Source organism: Schistocerca serialis, chromosome 8, assembly GCF_023864345.2.
Source record: "Schistocerca serialis cubense isolate TAMUIC-IGC-003099 chromosome 8, iqSchSeri2.2, whole genome shotgun sequence".
Classification (NCBI taxonomy): Eukaryota; Metazoa; Arthropoda; class Insecta; order Orthoptera; family Acrididae; genus Schistocerca; species Schistocerca serialis.
In genome coordinates, this window is record NC_064645.1 from 95,113,346 (window position 1) to 95,134,056 (window position 20,711).

A 20,711-nucleotide genomic window follows, 5' to 3' on the forward strand; every position below is an offset into this window, starting at 1 on the left:
TTACGGCCAGAGGTGGTTGTTCTGGGTACTGGTTTCTCACGGTCTACGCACCCAAATTGCGTGAAATTGTAATCTGGTGTAGCATTTTAAATGGCCAGTAGTGTAGCTGGGTGGTGTACTTAACTGTTGAAAGCAAAACATTTTTAATTTTCTCTGTGATTTCCATAGCACTCGTTAGATTGCGACGCCAAGCGTTTACATTTCAGGTATGTTTTATGAAATTAAACATACACTACTAGCAGTTAAGATAACAACACCACGAAGGTGGCATGAAATAAACGACATGTCCTGTAGTACGTTCTTGCATAAGCAAATGATTAGCTTTTCAGCGAGCGCACACAAAGTAGACAGATACATTCTGTACGTAAGAAAAGATTACTCTGTGGGTTTCGCCTTCAGAAATCGCATTTGAGTGGCGCGTTTGCTTGGGAGAAAATCGTATAAGCCTCGCACAAGACGGAGAAATAACGACACGCACATATCAGAATTCCACAGTAGCAGGATCGTTGGTTATAGAAACTGCAGTTTATCGTTCCAGAATATTACTGTGTTCCTTGGTCTGGATCGCACGATTTACAAGCAGACACGGAATCGATGGATTAATGGGGCGGACGACGTACTCTTTGCAGGATCCTAACGGTCCTACGCAACTACCGCCCGAGAGGATACATATAGGTCTTTCGACCTTGCATGATCGTAGGGTAAGTTGGCCTAATTCCGTAGTACCCCTAAACTGTGATAGTACAACGACCTGTTACGGTGTCAGTCTCTGTGAGTTAAACTTTCCGAACTATGCAGATGATAGCACAAGTCGCCTGCTTTCGAGTTCAATCTACCCCAGCACTGTGTGGGAAACGAGACGACTGCAACAGGTGTTGCGCAGTGAGCCTTGGTGAAAAGTTCGAGATTTTCTGTGCTTTGTGACCACGGCTGAAGAAATACAGACCTGAGAGATAAATTTGAATTCAAAAACGTTAATAATAGTGGATAAGTAAATATTCTTACAGGGAATCAATGCTTGTAATTATAACTATACTCTCGTGCTTACACAGTGCTGGAAAAGCGTTCCCGTTTCATGTTTTATTTTCGCATTTTTCTGCAATTTGGCGTTTTACTTAACGAGAGTTACCGTAATAAATATATTTATATGAAATAGAGTTACACGAGCTGCCGCAATTCCAACCGATTAGCAGTCCTGATTGGCACTCGGTTGAAAATTGTAGGCAACACAGGCATTTTTCAAACGACAAAAGAATGACAGAAAGAAAAAAAGTCAGCACGAGGATGTAAATGACGCAGCAAAGTACTGGAAATAAAAAAGTCATTAAACCAATTAACTGAGCAAAAATATAATCGTTGTCTATTTATTCGATTAAGAAATGAACAAATTAGCTGCATCTGACCTGTTTCGAACCTACGACTTTCTACAAGTCAAGCGCATGCGCTAGTGACTGCCCTGTGTGACTTGTATGCGACTTTTTTTTTACCAAAGTTTATTACTTTTTTTTAAAAAAAAAAGACTCTACCACTTTTTTCAGGAAAATTGGACACAGTCAGCTACAGGCTAGGTAGAGACAAAGTGTGCAGGGGTCGAATCCCGGGTCCTAGCCATGATGCCTTCCCCGTATGCCAGTGCGCTGGTCCCTCACAAGGTACTGACTTGTCTTTTTATTTTGTTTTATTTATCTATTTTGGAAATATTACAGCTTGCTACTCCCAACGACTGAAACAAAACCGAACTTAAACCTACATGGCTTCCACTACTTCAGCCGTCTGGACACAGTCCATGACAGACTCAAACTTCGAACTTATCGCACGTTGCCATGCAGCGTCCCTCTTCCGTTAACCCCCTATTAGCAAACTACTGATTCCCGTAGGTGTTCGGACGGCATAAGTGCATTCTCACTGAAACAAACGTCAAGGAGTCGTCGCGCTCTTAGAGAAATGAATATTTTACATTGTTGTCTGTTCTGTTCGATATGTCCGGCAGAACAGACACCACTCAAATATGTACAGAATAAACATAGACAAAAGAGGTGATTAAATAAAATAGTTCATCGATGTGGTACTAGACGTACATGTACATATGGTGAAGTACGTAACAAGTAAATATGTGATTATTATGGAACTAATATGGTGGAATAGATTGTCAGGTAAATCTTGTTATGCCATAAAGAGTTTAACGTCGGAATACCTATTTTTAACAGAGATAATATTCCAGCAGAGGCCATAGTACCGTCTTCAGTCACCGATAAAGCAGCTACTGAAGTTAGTCGGACCTCAGAGGAAGAGAAAATACTGTCCATCCTCGCATGTGAACCATTCCCAGCTAGGAGCACTCGCAGAAAATCACAGACTGCACAAGGTGCATACCGTATCCCCAACTACACGGAGTGCTGGTCCTGAACCTGACTCATCTTCTAAAAAACGACATAGAATAAATGGGGGAAGGAAGGGGGGGAAGAAACGCCAAGTCTCATGGCAACTCTACAAGTTCCGTGTGCGATTTTGACTGTGAATATGATATTAAGAGTTGCACTGAAACAGAGTGGATATAGTGTTGTTTGAATCCTCAGTGGTTGTTGTTGTTGTGGTCTTCAGTCCTGAGACTGGTTTGATGCAGCTCTCCATGCTACTCTATCCTGTGCAAGCTTCTTCATCTCCCAGTACCTACTGCAACCTACATCCTTCTGAATCTGCTTAGTGTAATCATCTCTTGGTCTCCCTCTACGATTTTTACCCTCCACGCTGCCCTCCAATGCTAAATTTGTGATCCCTTGATGCCTCAAAACATGTCCCACCAACCGATCCCTTCTTCTAGTCAAGTTGTGCCACAAACTTCTCTTCTCCCCAATCCTATTCAATACCTCCTCATTAGTTACGTGATTTACCCACCTTATCTTCAGCATTCTTCTGTAGCACCACATTTCGAAAGCTTCTATTCTCTTCTTGTCCAAACTAGTTATCGTCCATGTTTCACTTCCATACATGGCTACACTCCATACAAATACTTTCAGAAACGACTTCCTGACACTTAAATCTATACTCGATGTTAACAAATTTCTTTTCTTCAGAAACGATTTCCTTGACATTGCCAGTCTACATTTTATATCCTCTCTACTTCGACCATCATCAGTTATTTTACTCCCTAAATAGCAAAACTCCTTTACTACTTTAAGTGTCTCATTTCCTAATCTAATTCCCTCAGCATCATCCGATTTAATTTGACTACATTCCATCATTCTCGTTTTGCTTTTGTTGATGTTCATCTTATATCCTCCTTTCAAGACACTGTCCATTCCGTTCAACTGCTCTTCCAAGTCCTTTGCTGTCTCTGACAGAATTACAATGTCATCGGCAAACCTCAAAGTTTTTACTTCTTCTCCATGAATTTTAATACCTACTACGAATTTTTCTTTTCCTCGGTGGTACTACAACAAATATGAGGGTCTAGGGGATGATTATGACGAAGACGTTCATATATATTTGTTAAGTCCAGATTAATGTTTTTGTTTGAACAAAAGGACACACCTTTGGTATCTCTTCCTATATTAGGGCTAGAAATTGATATACTTGTGAGCTGTGCACGGCTCGTGTTCATGACATTTATTGTTTGTCATCTTCTATTACGGTACTGCCGCCTTGTTTTCTTATTCCATTTACTGGCGCCACTAACTTCCTGCCTTACTTGCCCGTGAGCGGCAGCAGCAGCGCGTATCGATAAGTGCACGGTCGTACCAACTCTGGAGCGACCGATAGTATTTCCGGGTCGTCGTGTGTCTAGCAGTCAGTTGGAGACAGACCAGCAGTGCAGTCGGGACGCAGCAGCAGTGAAGTCGGGGGCGGAGCGCCGGTGAGGCGCCGACAGCCAGTGCTCGCCGATCGCTGCCGACACACAAGAACTGTCTGATGAGTGGAGACTGGAGCGGGACGACCATTGGTTGGTCGTTCGGTTGGTCGTCTCATCGGCCGAAGTATACTTGGTCCTTTCACCGTGTCGGGGCCTGGGCAGCTGGTCGGTTGGCGTGGAGCACCGAGGAAATCTCCGCGGCGCGTAGTTTGGCCGTGCTCGCTGGCAGTCTTTATGTGGTGTTGGAGTGTGTGGTGCTGCTCCCATTGTTACGAGATTCGTAGCTCAACGATCCTGGACATGAAAGAAGTTGAGTTTTGACTTAATCTACCAGCAAGTCACGACTGTTCACATTGTGTCGTTTGCAGTTCGTTGTCGGCTGTTGGGATATTCCCGCGAGCAACAACATGTGTTTCCAGGTTGGCAAATTTTAGCCACCGTCCGGTGGAGTTTAACTGTACTTGGTTATTTGAATTGAAGTGCACCAGCGGAATCTTCTGCCTTGTGGCCGTTTACGTTCCGGTTTCCTGCCCTGGTCGCTGTCGTAAATTCAGGCAGTGTATTTTCCTCATCGTGTTGTCGCTCAATGTATAATTGGTTGTTCCATTGAACTCCCTGCTGTGTGCTGGTCGGGTGAAGTGGAGGTTATCTAGTCAGTTGTTCCGTTGACTGTCTGTTGGTTGGGTTGCCGTCGGATGGACAGTGCTTGGGCTGACTGCCTGTCACACCTAAGCGAGCGTTAATGTTTGAATTCCAGGCCGAGCCTCGGAACTTCTGAGCTCCCTTGGGTGTACCGCCTTTTCTTGTTTGTTCTTGTTGTTTGTATTTGTATGGCTTCTAGCCGATTTTTAGATTAAGGTTGTTTTGCCCTTAAGGCATCAGATGGTTTGGGCCTTCAGCCTAATTTAAGAACTGTTTTATGCAAAGCCTTTGGCGTTTTTAAAATTAATGTTATTGAGTCTAAGTGTTGGGCATTCAGCCGATTTTGAATTTAAGTTATTTGCTCTTAAGGTGTCAGATTCTTTGGGCCTTCAGCCTAATTAAGGAACTGTTTCAAGATAAGGCTTTGCCTTTTAAATTTCTGATTTTGGTTGAGCTTCACGTTATTGGCTTTCAGCCGTTTTTACATTAAAGTGGTCTTGCCCTTAAGGCATGAGATTGTACGCCGCATTCAGCCGCTAGTTCCAAAACTAAAGCTGTGTTAAAAAAAATATATATAAAATAAAATAAATAAAAAAAATTACAAAAATATTGGCTCTTGTAATGTTTGATCAAATAAAATGTTTTATGTTCGGGTGTAACTGGCAGCCGCTCACTTTAGCCCCTTTCCGCATCTTAAACTACCTGTCCTGCGGGCTTAGCAGGGCGCATCACTGGTAGCAGAGTGTGGTTGTGCTTGTGCTTGCCATTCTAATTGTGTCAGTTTCACACTTGTTCCGTTTTTGTGTTCTGTGCCACCATACTGTTTGGCTGTTACTTGTTTCAGGTGCTTATCGTAATGGCAGCCAGACAGTGTCCGGGTATCGGCTTGCTCAGAAAGCACCATCTTCCTTACGAGTTGATAGTATGGCACTAGCCGATTGGGGGCTGTGTTTCGGAATTAGTAGCCCGTTTGCTAGCTGCCGTTCTTCAATTTTTTTTTCTTTTTGAACGTATTAATCTTTTTATTGCTTACATCTACATCTACATCCATACTCCGCAAGCCACCTGGCGGTGTGTGGCGGGGGGTACTTTGAGTACCTCTATCGGTTCTCCCTTCTATTCCAGTCTCGTATTGTTCGTGGAAAGAAAGATTGTCAGTATGCCTCTGTGTGGGCTTTAATCTCTCTGACTTTATCCTCATTATCTCTTCGCGAGATATACGTAGGAGGGAGCAATATATTGCTTGACTCCTCGGTAAAGGTATGTTCTCGAAACTTCAACAAAAGCCCGTACCGAGCTACTGAGCGTCTCTCTTGCAGAATCTTCCACCGGAGTTAATCTATCATCTCCGTAACGCTTTCGCGATTACTAAATGATCCTGTAAAGAAGCGCGCTGCTCTCCGTCGGATCTTCTCTGTCTCTTCTATCAACCCTATCTGGTACGGATCCCACACTGGTAAGCAATTTTCAAGCAGTGGTCGAACAAGTGTACTGTAGCGTACTGCCTTTGTTTTCGGATTGCATTTCCTTAGGACTCTTCCAACGAATCTCAGCCTCGGATCCGCTTTACCGACAATCAACTTTATATGATCATTCCATTTTAAATCACTCCTAATGCCTACTTCCAGATAATTCACAGAATTAACTCCTTCCCGTTGCTGACCTGCTATTTTGTAGCTAAATGATAAAGGATCTTTCTTTCTATGTATTCGCAGCACATTACACTTGTCTACATTGAGATTCAATTGCCATTCCCTGCAACATGCGCCAATTCGCTGCAGATCCTCCTGCATTTCAGTACAATTTTCCATTGTTACATCTTCTCGATATACCACAGCATCATCCGCAAACAGCCTCAGTGAACTTTCGATGTCATCCACGAAGTTATTTATGTATATTGTGAATAGCAACGGTCCTACGAGACTCCCCTGCGGAACACCTGAAATCACTCTTACTTCGGAAGACTTTTCTCCATTGAGAAGGATATGCTGCGTTCTGTTATCTAGGATCTCTTCAATCCAATCACACAATTGGTCTGATAGTCCATATGCTCTTACTTTGTTCATTAAATGACTGGGGGGAACTGTATCGAACGCCTTGCGGAAGTCAAGAAACACAGCATCTCCCTGGGAACCCGTGTCTATGACCCTCAGAGTCTCGTGGACGAATAGCGCGAGCTGGGTTTCACACGACCGTCTTTTTCGAAACCCATGCTGATTCCTACAGAGTAGATTTCTAGTCTCCAGAAAAGTCATTATACTCGAACATAATACGTGTTCCAAAATTCTACAACTGATAGATGTCAGAGATAAAGGTCTATAGTTCTGCACATCTGTTCGACGTCCCTTCTTCAAAACGGGGATGACCTGTGCCGTTTTCCAATCCTCTTCTAGAGACCTACGACACACCGCTGCAAGAAGGGGGCCAAGTTCCTTCACGTACTCTGTGTAAAATCGAACTGGTATCCCATCAGGTCCAGCAGCCTCTCCTCTTTTGAGCGATTTTAATTGTTTCGCTATCCCTCTGTCGTCTATTTCGATATCTACCATTTTCTCATCTGTGCGACAATCTAGAGAAGGAAAGATAAGGTATGCGTTGCTTTAGGCACAATACGTTTCCTTGAATTTCGCCATTTAGGCCTTTTTCATGAGATTAGGGTGTCAGCAGTATTAACAGTAAGTAGTGGATCTCAACGTAACGTTAGCAGATGGTGGTTTTGTATATTCTATGTTCGTTGTTTTTGGTCTCCTGGAATTAGCATATCTCGTCACTTGTTTAGGAGCCATTGTAACAGGATTCATTTCTACACTTTTCAGAACATTTTTAAACTTTAATAATTCTCAGTCGAGTAAGAAAAACTGGCCAGCTCCGAGTAGGACCCGCACAGTGGGGGCTCCGTAACAATTTCATTATGTATACAGACAGTTCATCCATCCCGGGAATCGAGTATCTAAACGATTTTTGCCTGATATAGACACTGATACGGGCAAGACATCGGTTCCGGAGATTCCCCGATTTTCGAGAATGTTTTAATTTCAATAATATAAAAGTGACAAACCGTGCAGGAGGCAGACGACCACTGTTACAATAATCAATAGCTCTGCATTGAGGGTGACTGGGTCGGAATGGTAAAAGTCACACGTCAGTCAAGGAATGACTTTATTGCTCATATGACGTGTTTCGGAATTTATCTGTTATCAGATATACAGGAGCGATAACTGCACGTAGATGTGGGGTTTCGAGTTGTATGCGAAACAAACAATGGTCATTACCATCTGCCATGGAAGCACATGTTTATGTTGCTTTCTTGGGTTAAAACTGCTTGGTTTAGCATCTGCACATACATAACAACATAGACAAGCATGATAACGATAAATTATCATGTTGTTGTTGTTGTGGTCTTCAGTCCTGAGACTGGTTTGATGCAGCTCTCCATGCTACTCTATCCTGTGCAAGCTTCTTCATCTCCCAGTACCTACTGCAATCTACATCCTTCTGAATCTGTTTAGTATATTCATCTCTTGGTCTCCCCCTATGATTTTTACCCTCCACACTGCCCTCCAATACTAAATTGGTGATCCCTTGATGCCTCAGAACATGTCCTACCAACTGATACCTTCTTCTGGTCAAGTTGTGCCACAAACTTCTCTTCTTCCCAATCCTATTCAATACTTCCTCATTAGTTATGTGATCTACCCATCTAATCTTCAACATTCTTCTGTAGCACCACATTTCAAAAGCTTCTATTCTCTTCTTGTCCAAATTATTTACCGTCCATGTTTCACTTCCATACATGGCTACACTCCATACAAATACTTTCAGAAATGACTTCCTGACACTTAAATCTATACTCGATGTTAACAAATTTCTCTTCTTCAGAAACGCTTTTCTTGCCATTGCCAGTCTACATTTTATATCCTCTCTACTTCGACCATCATCAGTTATTTTGCTCCCCAAATAGCAAAACTCCTTTACTACTTTAAGTGTCTCATTTCCTAATCTAATTCCCTCAGCATCACCCGACTTAATTCGACTACATTCCATTATCCTTGTTTTGCTTTTGTTGATGTTCATCTTATATCCTCCCTTCAAGACAACATCCATTCCGTTCAACTGCTCTTCCAAGTCCTTTGCTGTCTCTGACAGAATTACAATGTCATCGGCGAACCTCAAGGTTTTTATTTCTTCTCCATGGATTTTAATACCTACTCCAAATTTTTCTTTTGTTTCCTTTACTGCTTGCTCAATATACAGATTGAATAACATCGGGCAGAGGCTACAACCCTGTCTTACTCCCTTTCCAACCACTGCTTCCCTTTCATGTCCCTCAACTCTTATAACTGCCATCTGGTTTCTGTACAAATTGTATATAGCCTTGCGTTCCCTGTATTTTACACCTGCCATCTTTAGAATTTCAAAGAGAGTATTCCAGTCAACATTGTCAAAAGCTTTCTCTAAGTCTACAAATGCTAGAAACGTAGGTTTGCCTTTCCTTAATCTTTCTTCTAAGATAAGTCGTAAGGTCAGTATTGCCTCACGTGTTCCAGTATTTCTACGGAATCCAAACTGATCTTCCCCGAGGTCGGCTTCTACTAGTTTTTCCATTCGTCTGTAAAGAATTCGTGTTAGTACTTTGCAGCTGTGGCTTATTAAGCTGATTGTTCGGTAATTTTCACATCTGTCAACACCTGCTTTCTTTGGGATTGGAATTATTAAATTCTTCTTGAAGTCTGAGGGTATTTCGCCTGTTTCATACATTTTGCTCACCAGATGGTAGAGTTTTGTCAGGACTGGCTCTCCCAAGGCCGTCAGTAGTTCCAATGGAATGTTGTCTACTCTGGGGGCCTTATTTCGACTCAGGTCTTTCAGTGCTCTGTCAAACTCTTCACGCAGTATCGTATCTCCCATTTCATCTTCATCTACATCCTCTTCCATTTCCATAATATTGTCCTCAAGTGCATCGCCCTTGTATAGACCCTCTATATACTCCTTCCACCTTTCTGCTTTCCCTTCTTTGCTTAGAACTGGGTTTCCATCTGAGCTCTTGATGTTCATACAAGAGGTTCTCTTATCTCCAAAGGTCTCTTTAATTTTCCTGTAGTCAGTATCTATCTTACCCCTAGTGAGATAAGCCTCTACATCCTTACATTTGTCCTCTAGCCATCCCTGCTTAGCCATTTTGCACTTCCTGTCGATCTCATTTTTGAGTCGTTTGTATTCTTTTTTGCCTGCTTCATTTATTGCATTTTTATATTTTCTCCTTTCATCAATTAAATTCAATATTTCTTCTGTTACCCGAAGATTTCTACTAGCCCTCGTCTTTTTACCTACTTGATCCTCTGCTGCCTTCACTACTTCATCCCTCAAAGCTACCCATTCTTCTTCTACTGTATTTCTTTCCCCCATTCCTGTCAATTGTTCCCTAATGCTCTCCCTGAAACTCTGTACAACCTCTGGTTCTTTCAGTTTATCCAGGTCCCATCTCCTTAAATTCTCACCTTTTTGCAGTTTCTTCAGTTTTAATCTACAGGTCATAACCAATAGATTGTGGTCAGAGTCCACATCTGCCCCTGGAAATGTCTTACAATTTAAAACCTGGTTCCTAAATCTCTGTCTTACCATTATATAATCTATCTGATACCTTTTAGTATCTCCAGGGTTCTTCCATGTATACAACCTTCTATCATGATTCTTAAACCAAGTGTTAGCTATAATTAAGTTGTGCTCTGTGCAAAATTCAACCAGGCGGCTTCCTCTTTCATTTCTTAGCCCCAATCCATATTCACCTACTACGTTTCCTTCTCTCCCTTTTCCTACACTCGAATTCCAGTCACCCATGACTATTAAATTTTCGTCTCCCTTCACTATCTGAATAATTTCTTTTATTTCATCATACATTTCTTCAATTTCTTCGTCATCTGCAGAGCTAGTTGGCATATAAACTTGTACTACTGTAGTAGGTGTGGGCTTCGTATCTATCTTGGCCACAATAATGCGTTCACAATGCTGTTTGTAGTAGCTTACCCGCATTCCTATTTTCCTATTCATTATTAAACCTACTCCTGCATTACCCCTATTTGATTTTGTATTTATAACCCTGTACTCACCTGACCAAAAGTCTTGTTCCTCCTGCCACCGAACTTCACTAATTCCCACTATATCTAACTTTAACCTATCCATTTCCCTTTTTAAATTTTCTAACCTACCTGCCCGATTAAGGGATCTGACATTCCACGCTCCGATCCGTAGAACGCCAGTTTTCTTTCTCCTGATAACGACATCCTCTTGAGTAGTCCCCGCCCGGAGATCCGAATGGGGGACTATTTTACCTCCGGAATATTTTACCCAAGAGGACGCCATTATCATTTAATCATACAGTAAAGCTGCATGCCCTCGGGAAAAATTACGGCCGTAGTTTCCCCTTGCTTTCAGCCGTTCGCAGTACCAGCACAGCAAGGCCGTTTTGGTTATTGTTACAAGGCCAGATCAGTCAATCATCCAGACTGTTGCCCTTGCAACTACTGAAAAGGCTGCTGCCCCTCTTCAGGAACCACACGTTTGTCTGGCCTCTCAACAGATACCCCTCCATTGTGGTTGCACCTACGGTACGGCTATCTGTATCGCTGAGGCACTCAAGCCTCCCCACCAACGGCAAGGTCCATGGTTCATGGGGATATCATAACACTTAAAAATAATAAATGCACAAACCACAGTCTGAGAAACACAGCGATTGTTTCCTTTTGTTTTGGGAAGAAAGGAGTTGTTGCCACATGAGTGTCAATGAGTTTTTATGGAGATGCAGTGAGAGATAGCGTGTCCAACTATCAAAATCAATTAAACAGTCTAGTTTACTGACACTACAAAAAATTTGGAAATTTGTGCAAGTTCTTATGGGATCATACTGCTGAGGCCATCGGTCCCTAGGCTTACACACTACTTAATCTAACTTAAACTAACTTACGCTAAGGAGAACACACACACCCATGCTAGACGGAGGACTCGAACCTCCGACAGGGGGAGTCGCGCGAACCGTGGCAAGGCGCCTTAAACCGCGCGTCTACCTCGCGCGGCACAGAGAGTACAGTTCCAGTTACCGATAGAATAGCAAATACATACTGCTGAGGTTCAAGATTTTTGTGAACGCTTTGTGTTTAGAGTGGAAGACACGGTAGGAGACTGTGTTCGTAGGACACTGAACGTCCTTACACCCAAACCTCCGGATGTCAGATACTCAGATTTGTACCAAACGTTGCATGTCGATAGAATAATAACCAAAACACCAATCTGGCTTGTACTGTGTGTTGTCGTTCAGCGGAACAGACGGAAACGTTAATTAAAAGTAACACCAGAACTACCAGAGCACATCAAAAGCATGTCTGTGAGTCATTAATACTCATTGTTCCCGTGGGTTTGTTGGTAGAGCGTTAGGTCGTCGTGCGAAGGGTCCCAAGTTGAAATTCCGATAACGTAATTAATTTGTTTATACTGTATTATGCGCGAAAGTGTTACACGGGACACTATGTTTATGACATGTAAAAGGGATGTTTGGAGTTAAAAGCAATGTCCGCTTGGCTTTCGCTCTATTCCTTTTACAGTAGTAAATCTATAGAGTACATCTGTAATTTCACAGAATAAACGTAAAGAATGGGACAATAGAATAAAGAAGCAATAGCATCACATTTGCGGAAGTAATAATAATAATGCACATAGTAAAACTTACGGATCATATGCTTGTACATTCTGAAGAAATGCAGATCAAGAGGGTCGACAAATGAAGGTTGTGTTTGGTGGAATTATATGAATTTTGATTTTGTCTTCTGGTAGGTTATTTTGCATGTGCAGGTCACGAAGAACACTAGGGTCTTTGTGGGACCCGTAAGATTTCAGTATTAGCAGAAGTTTCAATCCACTGATTTGTTCCGCTACCGCTTTTTGTAGAAATATCCTGAATAGTTCTTTGGTCATTTTGCCAGAGGAGTGGACGATTAAATTTGGTGTTGGAACATAGACTGAAGCTCTTGATGGACAATAGACAGTTTTGGAGCAAGTTTGCTCGTCTGTGAAAGTACTGGAATAACTGCGTACGTATGGGTTGTCGCGTGAACGAACTGTACAACCCCTACAATATGTTTAGAACCTCTAGTTGCAAGAGTGCAGCCCACAGACATCTCCTTGTTGAATCCCCTTTCACCGGCGTTGTAGGTATTTGATTCTGTGTACACTGTCATAGGCCCACGATTTGCTTGTTGCCAGTACTGTACCATTCTCTGGATGTTGTTTCTGTTGTGGTACATTTTCACTGTTGCAAAAGATTTGACCTTACGGCTTACAATGTTGTTTTTACGCTTCCGGCGCAAGACCCAACTGTCACTGGCGTCAAATCTTGGGAAATTTAACTGTCTCGCTGTTGTTTTCGCCCACAGTTTGATGTCTACATCGTGAACACATCGACCTACCTGGCGGCAATGTTTGAAGGTCGCCATCACACGCATTGTAATATGCTTGTACGTCTCCTTCACAGTCATTAACTCTCCGCTTTCCCTCTGCCGTTTCGTATACCGTGCAGGACAGCTAGTGCGAAATCTGTTTTTCGCTGCAGACATCGTGTGGTGTGCAAATGTTTGGGTTGACTTCGGTTGATTTTTGACATTAAGTCAATACTTGAGCATTTCGGTTTTCTCGTGTCTTGAATAAAACATTACCCTTTTCTCCTGCTGTGGCATTTCACCATTTCTATCGCTCGAGGACTCTTCTGGCGACGATAACGAAGACGTCGACTCTAGCCCATTCACTTGGTCACAAATGAACAATTCCGCACCACTTGGTATGCGCTCGTCGATATCTAATGTTTCCTCTTCTGTGATGTTCGGCGTATTCTATTGATCAGTTATGTCCAGTAGGAAAGCTGCACACTTTCTCTCGTCTTCAGTTACTTCCGTTGTTGTACGTACTCAACAATCGCTATGCAACAGTTCGACGAGAATGTGAATCATGTTACAGGGATTCAAGTCTCACAACAGCGGTACGTCAGCACAAACACGAGAATCTAGCCACAACACGCGTATCTAATGTACGCTGTGCTGCCATCTGCAGTCAGTTATTTTATTTCTTTCCTTTCTCAGACGTTATGTCTGGTTAAAAATGGAAAGTCACGCGGCCCTTGATCAAGCGTGCCTTCCTTTTAACTGTACGGTATATGTTACATTGCATTTAGGAACTTTCGGGTAATTGAACATGTATCAATAATTACAGATTTCTGTAGTTGTCTACATACGTTTGGATGTCGCTGTATTTCTCCTGTTTTCTTCTGTTTATTTGTTGTATTGGGTATGGATATTTCGATTAGTTGTGTTAATTTCTTCTTTTTATTGGTCAGGTTTGTTATGTGGTGTTGTTTTATCTGTTACAATGGTTCTGTTTCAGTATAATTTGTATTCATCATTCTCCAGTACATTTTGTGGTGCATACTTATATGTGGGAACGTGTTGTTTTATTAGTTTATGTTGTATGGCAAGTTGTTGATGTGTTATTTTTGCTACATTTCATGTCTTCTGGTGTATTCTGTATTTGCTAATATTTTACATCCGCTTGTGATGTGATCTACTGTTTCTATTTGTTGTTTGCAAAGTCTGCATTTACCTGTTGTGGTACTGGGTCCTTTAATAATATGCTTGCTGTAATATCTGGTGTTTATTGTTTGATCCTGTATTGCAATCATGAATCCTTCCGTCTAACTGTATATATTGCCTTTTCTTAGCCATGTGTTGGATGCGTCTTGATCGATGTGTGGCTGTGTTAGATGATACGGGTGCTTGCCATGTAGTGTTTTCTTTTTCCAATTTACTTTCTTTTTTATCTGTTGATGTTATGTGATCTAAAGGGTTGTAGAAGTGGTTATGAAATTGCAATGGTGTAGCCGATGTACAGGGTTATTACAAATGATTGAAGCGATTTCACAGCTATACAACAACTTTATTATTTGAGATATTTTCACAATGCTTTGCACACACATACAAAAACTCAAAAAGTTTTTTTAGGCATTCACAAATGTTCGATATGGGCCCCTTTAGTGATTCGGCAGACATCAAGCCGATAATCAAGTTCCTCCCACACTCGGCGCAGCATGTCCCCACCAATGAGTTCGAAAGCATCGTTGATGCGAGCTCGCAGTTCTGGCACGTTTCTTGGTAGAGGACGTTTAAACACTGAATCTTTCACATAACCCCACAGAAAGAAATCGCATGGGGTTGGGAGAGCGTGGAGGCCATGACATGAATTGCTGATCATGATCTCCACCACGGCCGATCCATCGGTTTTACAATCTCCTGTTTAAGAAATGCCGAACATCATGATGGAAGTGCAGTGGAGCACCATCCTGTTGAAAGATGAAGTCGGCGCTGTCGGTCTCCAGTTGTGGCATGAGCCAATTTTCCAGCATGTCCAGATACACGTATCCTGTAACGTTTTTTTCGCAGAAGAAAAAGGGGCCGTAAACTTTAAACCGTGAGATTGCACAAAACACGTTAACTTTTGGTGAATTGCGAATTTGCTGCACGAATGCGTGAGGATTCTCTACCGCCCAGATTCGCACATTGTGTCTGTTCACTTCGCCATTAAGAAAAAATGTTGCTTCATCACTGAAAACAAGTTTCGCACTGAACGCATCTTCTTCCATGAGCTGTTGCAACCGCGCCGAAAATTCAAAGCGTTTGACTTTGTCATTGGGTGTCAGGGCTTGTAGCAATTGTAAACGGTAAGGCTTCTGCTTTAACCTTTTCCGTAAGATTTTCCAAACCGTCGGCTGTGGTACGTTTAGCTCCCTGCTTGCTTTATTCGTCGACTTCCGCGGGCTACGCGTGAAACTTGCCCGCACGCGTTCAACCGTTTCTTCGCTCACTGCAGGCCGACCCGTAGATTTCCCCTTACAGAGGCATCCAGAAGCTTTAAACTGCGCATACCATCGCCGAATGGAGTTAGCAGTTGGTGGATCTTTGTTGAACTTCGTCCTGAAGTGTCGTTGCACTGTTATGACTGACTGATGTGAGTGCATTTCAAGCACGACATACGCTTTCTCGGCTCCTGTCGCCATTTTGTCTCACTGCGTTCTCGAGCGCTCTGGCGGCAGAAACCTGAAGTGCGGCTTCAGCCGAACAATACTTCATGAGTTTTTCTACATATCTGTAGTGTGTCGTGACCATATGTCAACGAATGGAGCTACAGTGAATTTATGAAATCGCTTCAATCATTTGTAATAGCCCTGTATTTATATGAGTGATTGCTTTGTTTATTTTGCTAGTTTCTGCTCGTTCTATAAAGAATTTTCTTAGACTGTCTACCTATCCATAATGTAGGTTTTTTATGTCGATAAATCCCCTTCCTCCTTCCTTTCTGCTTGATGTGAATCTTCCTGTTGCTGAATGTATGTGATATATTCTATATTTGTGGCATTGTGATCATGTAAGTGTATTGAGTGCTTCTAGTTCTGTGTTACTCCATTTCACTACTCCAAATGAATAGGTCAATATTGGTATAGCATAAGTATTTATAGCTTTTGTCTTGTTTCTTGCTGTCAGTTCTGTTTTCAGTATTTTTGTTAGCCTTTGTCTATATTTTTCTTTTAGTTCTTCTTTAATATTTGTATAATCTGTTCCTATTTTTTGTCTGTATCCTAGATATTTATAGGCATCTCTTTTTCCCATCGCTTCTGTGCAGTCGCTGTGGTTATCCAATATGTAATCTTCTTGTTTAGTGTGTTTTCCCTTGACTATGCTATTTTTCTTACATTTTTCTGTTCCAGAAGCCATATTTATATCACTGCTGAATACTTCTGTTATCTTTAGTAATTGGTTGAGTTGTTGATTTGTTGCTGCCAGCAGTTTTAGATCATCCATGTATAGCGAATGTGTGATTTTGTGTTGATATGTTCCAGTAATATTATATCCATAATTTGTATTATTTAGCATGTTGGATAGTGGGTTCAGAGCAAGGCAGAACGAGAAAGGACTTAATGAGTCTCCTCGGTATATTCCACGCTTAATCTGTATTGGCTGTGATTATTATTATAAACATTATTATTATTACTAATAATACTTCAGCACGTGTGTTGTAACTGTTTCTATATTCCATTGTCCCATTCCTTACGTTTATTCTGTGAAATTACAATTATGCTCTATAGATTTACTACATTAAGAGAAATAAAGTGGTGATAGTCAGTTCTCGTTCAACTAGAGGGTATGAAGCCCGCCTGAAATGAGAACTCAGCGTGGAGTGTGTCACAAAATATTATACGCAGCCACCTGTATCATGTTTAAGTGAATATCTGGCTATGTGGCGCCAACTGCTGCTTAAATTGCTGCTGCAGGAGGAGTACGGTATGCCAGAGCCACACGCCGAATAGGATGCTCTTCCCTCTCGATAATGTCACGTGACTGTTCGGAGCCCGGTCTTGGTGTGATCGTACATTCTCGTGACCACCGCTGCCAGCAGTCATAAACATTGATTACATTCCTGCAAAGACTTCCTGCAGTACCGCAAAAGGAACATACAGCTTCTCGTAGCCCTATTACCCGACCTCGTTCAAACTCAGGGACGTGTTGATAATGGCGTCTTCGTAAGCGTAAAGGGACTCTTTCCTAACATCAACTCACCACGTCCTATCTCAAAGATAACAAACGCTCACGACAGCTGTAGTGTGTATTTAAAGCAGAACTGATTTGCATTCTCTTATTGACCTTACTAGCGCCTCTCTTGTGCGACTGGTGCGATATCTGAATAAATATCATCTTTCAGATGAAGAAACACACCTAGCAACTTTCGTTTGTCGCACAACTCTTTTATTTTTGTTTTATTTTACACGTCTAGTTCTGTAGGACCAAATTGAGGAGCAAATCTCAAAGGTCACGGTACGTGTCAGTACATGAAATTACAACATAAAAGTAATAACAGATAAACTAAAGTATTTATGAACCCAAAGAAAGACAAGCCATAAGTTTACGTAAACGCAATCAACAACACAACATTCAGCTTAATTTTTCAAGAACTTCTCGACAGAATAAAAGGAGTGACCCATGAGGAAACCCTTCAGCTTCGATTTTTAGGATCGTGGATTAATGCTAAGACTTTTAAATTCTTGTGGTATCTGATTGAAAATGGATGCAGCAGTATACTGCACACCTTTCTGCACAAGAATCAAGCAAGCGCGAACTAAATGCACATTGGACTGATTGAAAGCTAATTCTTGTGACTGAGTTGATATTGTTAACAAGAAACGACTCTAAAGAATATATATATATTGAGAGGCCAATGTCAGAACACCCAGACTAGAGAACAGTGGTCGACAAGAGTTTTGCGAACTTACACCACTTATTGCCCGAACCGTCCATTCCTGAGACAAAAATATCCTTGGAGAATGGGAAGAGTTACCACAAAATATAATACCATACATCATAAGCGAATGAAAATAAGCAAAGTAGACTAATTTTCGTGCCGAACTATCACTTACTTCAGATACCGTTCGAACAGTAAAAACGGCAGCATTAAGTCTTTCAACAAGATCCTGAACATGGGCCTTCCACGACAGCTTACTATCTATCTAAACATCTAGAACTTTTGACTGTTCAGTTTCACTAATTATATGTCCATTCTGTGAAATTAAAACTTCAGGTTTTGTTGAATTGCGTGTTAGAAATTGTAAAAACTGTGTTGTACTGTGATTTAGCGTTAATTTATTTTCTACAAGCCATGAACTTATATCATAAACTTTTTGATACAGTGCCAGTGTCACACACAATATCCTTTACCACCAACCTAGTGTCATCAGCGGACAGAAATATTTTATAATCACCTGCTATACTGGAGGGCATATCATTTATTTAAATAAGGAACAGGAGTGGCCCCAGCACTCATCCCTGGGGCACCCCTCCATTTGACAGTGACCCACTCAGACTCCACATCATAGTCATTCTCAGCACTGTGGATAGTGACCATCTGGAGCAATATGTCGTGATCAATAGAATCAAATGCCTTAGTTAAATAAAAAAAGATGTCTAGTGTTCGAAACCTTTTCTTTAATCCATCCAGTACCTCTCAAAGAAAAGTGAATATAGCATTTTCAGTTGTTGTACCACACCTAAAACCGAACTCTACATTTGATAGGAAATTATGTGAAATATAATGATGAATTATCCTTACATACACAGCCTTTTCAATAACTTTGTCAAACACTGATGGCATAGAAATAGGTCCAAAATACTCTACATTATCCCTTTAACCCTTTTAATAAAGTGGCTTTACAACTGAGTACTTCAATCGTAGGACATGTTTTGAGGCATCAAGGGATCACAAATTTAGCATTGGAGGGCAGCGTGGAGGGTAAAAATCGTAGAGGGAGACCAAGAGATGAATACACTAAGCAGATTCAGAAGGATGTAGGTTGCAGTAGGTACTGGCAGATGAAGAAGCTTGCACAGGATAGAGTAGCATGGAGAGCTGCATCAAACCAGTCTCAGGACTGAAGACCACAACAACAACACTTCAATCGTTCAGGAAACTGACTGTTCTTAAAGGAAAAATTACAAATATGGCTTAAGTATAGGACTAACGATGACGACATGTGTACAGACAGAAAATGTTTAGACTGCGACGTGATCACACACCTGAAATTGCAGTAGTGCAAAGAAATAACTTGTAACATGACTGAACAACCAGAAGTTAATCTAATGTATAGTTTTTTTTCACTCCAAGCACCAGAAAACGTTAAAAAAACTGTATTTATCTCGTCAATAGAGCTGAGACAGACACAGACAAAGGCAGTTACGGTGCTATACGAGTGACCAAAAGGAAAACTGCAAGCATTCAACCACTTTGCCACAAGAGAGAAAGGCTTACAAATACTGTATTATTATACGCTGTTCTTTAAGTACCATTCCATTTTATTATAAAAACCTCAATTAATTGTTTTAAATCTGTATTCTGTATGTGTAAACGATAACCTATATGTGCAAACAAAAAAATAGTGTAATATATCAGGACACCCACTGAAGATGCTTTGTAAATATGGTGAAAATGTCCGGGTGCAAAAGGTGTTTTTCTTTTAAACTACCGTAGTTTACAAGTAGTTGGTAAAAATATTCGAGTCGTCGCGGGACATTTGCAATATATCACGTGTCATACTCAGTGGAGGATGCGGAGAGGAGGGGCGTGGGGTTAGCACACCGCTCTCCCGGTCGTTATGATGGTATTCTTGACCGAACCCGCTACTATTCACGAGAATACAACACAATAATAAAATAAGACTGAGGAGAAACAAAAGAACGAAATCCATTTCTATAAGATGAGTGAACGGCATTACGTCAGCTTCCTACGTTGTAGACGACGACTACAGTCAACGCAAAGACTTTCTTCCCGAGATACCTTGACGTTGGCGGACCTCTCCAGCCCACGATTCGTTCCGTTGACAGCCTGTGCAAAAGCCACCATTTCAAATGAACTGCGTAATGATTTTATGTTTCGTTCCGTCCAATTCCTTTTAGGCAGGTATGAATCCAACCGTAATGGTACCACGCCGCCAGTCTTCTTTGCCTCGCTGCCAATCGTCTGCCCAATGCATTACAATCTCTACGATGTTCACACAGTTCCCGTAAAACCCAGCATGCCCTGCCCTGTCTGTTAGTACCTGACGCCTTAGCAACACCACCCCGTCTGTGCACAGCAGGTGGGGCAGTGCGTCGTGATAGCGATTTAGCAGCCTTCCTGGTACTCAGCTGAAGCTGTTTCAGCAAGCGTGGATCAGCTTAGTCTGAGTCACTGGGTACAGGTTTTAACGCTGCTTCTTCCGATACCTTGGAGGACGTAAGCAGTTAAGCAATCACTTTTCACTCTCCGTAGCTTGTCGCCAGCGTTCGTCAAACTAGTACAGGCGCCATTGTTATTCGAATTCTATTACGACGGATGTTTGAAACACACGAATAACAAAGTTATCAACTCGAAAACTGATTGGAAACCTGCAGAGCTTCACACGGCAATGATGTATCGTACTCGTAAGTAAAAGAACTGACTTACTGGTTAATTGAAAGCGATTCCTCAGTATAACGAGCAAACAAAATAAAGACGCAACTTCACATCACCAATATCCACATAATACTGCCAGGTGTCAAGGTCTTCCTAAGCAAAAGACGAAATAATTTGACCGAGCAGAGATCGAACATACCGATTTAGAACT